A 4,691-nucleotide genomic window follows, 5' to 3' on the forward strand; every position below is an offset into this window, starting at 1 on the left:
GATAGAAAGATAGCACTCCTAACAATTTTTGGTCTTTTTAGTTGGATGCCACTGATATTAGTAGCCTTCAAATTTGAGACACCAACCATTAATGTATGCTTTATTCTTAAAAAGTAATTTCTTGTGCATTTGTAATTAACTGGGGCGTCAAAATTCTAGTAGTGGTTTAACAGCTTGAAAGTTTACCGATTCCTGCTTTTATATATTGCAGGAAGTTCTGTTAGTCGGGGCCGTACTTATTTGCAGTATTGGGCGTTTTCATCATAGTCACTGTGTGGGCAGTCGTGGTGACCGAAAGTTGCATGCAGCTGCAGTACTATGCCTTTAAGCTTGCTTCTGCTGCAAGGTAAGGTAATACAAATATTTTCCATTTTGATGGGCTATGGCTATTTCTAGTGAGAGAAACTGTACAGTTGATACGTTTCTCTCTATACATGGTGTGGTTGGTTATAAAGATAGTTGTTTTTTATAGTAAATGTTAGATGTATAGCGTTTATTGTTTATTACTCATTTGAGTTATCTAGGTATCGACTAACAGCTTAGTTGAAGCCATTCACTCCATACACCCTTACCTTCTATATTATGACTCTTTAATTTTTGAATTCTCGGTTCAAAAATCCATAGTAAATATGATATTTATACATTTAGAGAGTGTTGCAAAGAGTAAAACGTATTAATCAACTTCATGCCATACGTGGGATTCACCCATCAATGTGGCCTCATTTGTAATCCAATGAACTTACATGCAGCTATAGTTCTCTACCAAACCAACTACTAGCCTAGTTGGTGTGAAAATTTAAGAAACATAAAATAACATGTGTGCGTTCTCAACTTAACCAACTACTAGCCTAGTTGGTGTGAAATTTTAATAACCATTAAATAACATGCACGCCTCAGTTGTAATCTAATGAACTTAAACATAATTATAATTCTCAGCTTAACAATTGTAAAAGAACGTGCGTTCCTCATTTGTAATCCAATAACTTAAACATAGTTATAGTTCTCCACCTAACTAACTAATAATTAACGTAGTTCTCAGCTCAGCCAACTACTGGCATAATAGGTGTAAACTTTTAACAAAGGGTACACAACAAACTAACTATAAAGCTGGAATACCAGAGGTCCATCCCTGTCTGCCTAAGATATATCCAGCATTAAAAAAAAAATTTAAGTAAATTTTTTTTTCTTTTCTTTAAAAAAAAAAAGAAAAGAAAAGAATTATAAGTTAAAAAAAATTACCCAGAAGAAGTCCTCCTGCGCCAGTGTCAGCAATTGCAGGCCGAATGCAGAAGGAGAATATTTCATTAAGTACAGTTCCAAGTTGATAAACGACCTCGGTGGAAAGTACAAAGTTACCCATGCTTATATACCAACAGATACATAAACATTAGTTTAGTTTGTTTTATTAAAAAAAGAAGAAAAAAACAAAAGATTAATTAGGGAGAAAAACTATTGCATTTGGTATACTCACAAATTGGCAGCTCATCCTGCCTTGAGAGGATTCGACCCCTGATCATATTTTCCTAGTGTTGTCTCAACACAGATCATCACGGGCACAACATTTTGTGGGTTCCATCCAAGGACCAGGAATCCAACTTGTTTCGGAGTTTCATGAACGTAAATCCTTTGGGAAACCCACTGCACTGTGATGGCCACCCCATCCAAAATAGCCAAATTCATTTGCTATAAGTAAAACCAAATTGGGTAATTAAACAGAATGGTACATAAAATAAATATTGAATAATTGAACCATTAGAGAGATTTGTTAAAAAATTATACCTAATGTCAATATGCCTGTAAATGAGCCTTGTTTAGCTGGAAAAGCAGTTAGAAAGCCTTTTGGAAAGGCTGTTCAAGTTACTCAACCATTAGAGGTAATCTACTCTGATATCTATGGACCAATGAGTGTGAAGGCCTGTCATGGCGCCTTTTATTTTCTGACTTTGATTGACGATTGCACACGATATGGTTATGTGTACTTGATCGCTCATCGCTATGAAGCTTTAGATTGTTTCAAATGCTTCATAGCTAAAGTTGAGAATCAAAAAGGGAAGACCGTAAAAGCTCTTCTCACTGATCGTGAACGCGAGTATTTGTCTGACCAAGTTAAGATTTTTTGTGAAAGTAAGGGGATGCATATACAACTTTATGTTCCTTACATGCCACAACAAAATGGTGTTGTTGAAAAGAGAAACAGAACTTTATTAGACATGGTCAGATCTATAATGGCGCATGCATATCTCCCCATATCTTTATGGGGTAATGCATTGTTGACTGCGATTTATATACTTAATCGTGTGCCTTCAAAGATGGTTCCCTCAACCCTATACGAACTTTGGAATGATGTAAAACCCAATCTGGGTAATTTGTATCCTTGGAGTTGTGCTAGATTTGTTCATAATCAATCACATAAGTTTGGAAAGTTGGGTCCTAGAGCGAATAAACATATCTTTATAAGATATTGTGAAAACTCGAAAGGTTATGTGATGTATGGTGAACATCTAGATGGAGGGAGAGCCTAGATTGATTCACGTGATGTGGACTTCATAGAGAATGACTTCCCAAAACTTGGCGATACTATCAAAAACCTTCATCTCCATGAGTTGGAGAAATGAATAACTCGTAACATACTTACTCTGTATGTTGATGACATCCTAATAGCGGGAAATGACAAAACCTTCATAGAAACCACGAAAACGTGGTTTCATCCCATTTTGAGATGACAGATATAGGTGAAGCATATTATGTGTTTGGAGTTAAGATCACGAGAGATCACTCAAGAAAACTTCTAAGTTTGTCTCAAGAGACTTACATTAAGAAGGTACTTAAATGATTTAAGATGGAGAACTCCAAACCTATAGACACTCATATGGAAAGATGCGCGATATTTTCCTTAGAACAACGTCCAAAGACTAAGAAAGAGAAAGAACAAATGGCAAACGTCCTTTATGCCTCTGCAGTAGGAAGTCTGATGTACGTAATGCTTTGTACTTGTCCAGACATTTGCCATGCCATGGGCATGGTAAGCCACTATCAAAGTAATCCTGGACAAGTTCATTGGCAAGCCGTTAAGAGGATTATGGGATACCTACAAGGAACAAAAGACTTGGCCCTATGTTACCAAGGAGTGGATATGAAGTTGAGAGGATATAGTGATGCAAACTGGGCAAGTGATAGAGATGAATGCAAGTTCACCTCAGGTTATGCTTTTGTCCTTGGAGGTGGAATTGTTTCTTAGTGTAGCAAGAAACAAACTTGTATTGCTCTGTCCACAATGGAGCCAAAATATGTTGCGCTTGGATTAGCTGTTCAAGAAGCTGTTTGGCTTAAGAGGTTTCTAAGACATATGGAAGTTACGACTTATGCTCAAGAAGCTGTACTTTTCTACTGTGATAGTATTTCGACCTTAGCATACACTAAAGATCCTAAGTATCATGGCAAATCTAAGCACATAAATACACGATATCATTTCTTTAGGAACAAGGTTACCAAGGGTGAAGTAGTATTGAAACATATCTCGACCAGCAATATGCTTACTGATCCCATGACTAAACCCATAAGTAGAAACTAATTTCTGACTCATGTAAAGAGTTGAATAAAAAGGCATTGAAGTTTTTCATTTCATATTTATTTATTTATTTATTTTTGAAATGATTGTTTACACATCTTTACGAGTGTCATCAAGCTAGAATCGGTTTTTCACACGAACGATTCACCCTAACACTGAGATAGCTAGTAGGATGAGATATTTGTGTCCTCAACGCATTGGACTACGAAACCGGACACGTGTATGTTGAACGTACCAATACGCACAAGGTAAAAGTCGCCTTAGAAATGTCTAAGATGAGACTTAACAAAAGTCGAACATGAGATTTGTTTCATGTTGAAGCTTGTAAAGCCGGATATGAGTATCTAGGTGGGCGCCGAAAGGCGACTAGGCTAGAAGACTCAGGTTGTAGCGACTAAACTAAGATCCGTATGGTGTATGTCTAATGGACTTGTGACACACTCGTTGAAATGAAGATACACCATAGCATACAAATCATACTATATGTGCTATAACCGACTGATAGTGGAAGTGATGAATTGATCCATGCTTCAATCACTGTGTGAACCACAAGGAATTTATACGATTCCACCGTTATGCCCTTTGAACTAAAGTCTATGTTAGAAAGATGAGGTTTAATGATCATTACTTTAGCACGTTTATCTAAGACGATCAAGTTAGCTACTGTCCCAAGAGGCATGTTTAGGCAAGCAGTTAAATCAAATTAGACTAACATGAGAGCTTAAGGAAGACAGTTCAAAGAAAACACCATGTGTGATTCATTAGCGCTGCGCGGCGTCTTTTGATATTTGTTATCAAACATAAGACATGGATACATGATATTTGTGAGACATGACATTGTTTTTTTATTTCATAACGAGGGATAAAGAATGTCAAGTCTAGTGTGTGACAAACAGTCTGGGGCATAAAGCGATGAACTTCCAAGTGATGCACTGTTGTTAGTTTAGTGATAGCTTAATGGCAATGCTCCTGGTTATGTACGTTCTTTCTCGCGAGGTCGTGCGTCCCATTGCCTGTATGAGGAGATACATTAGAATGGATGTGAACTAAGTGTGTTGATTGAGACTATGCCTCACCCTATGTGGGTGAGTGGGAGATGTAGGATTTATCTTATGAGATAAAT

Source organism: Pyrus communis, chromosome 8 (genome assembly GCF_963583255.1).
Source record: "Pyrus communis chromosome 8, drPyrComm1.1, whole genome shotgun sequence".
Classification (NCBI taxonomy): domain Eukaryota; kingdom Viridiplantae; phylum Streptophyta; class Magnoliopsida; order Rosales; family Rosaceae; genus Pyrus; species Pyrus communis.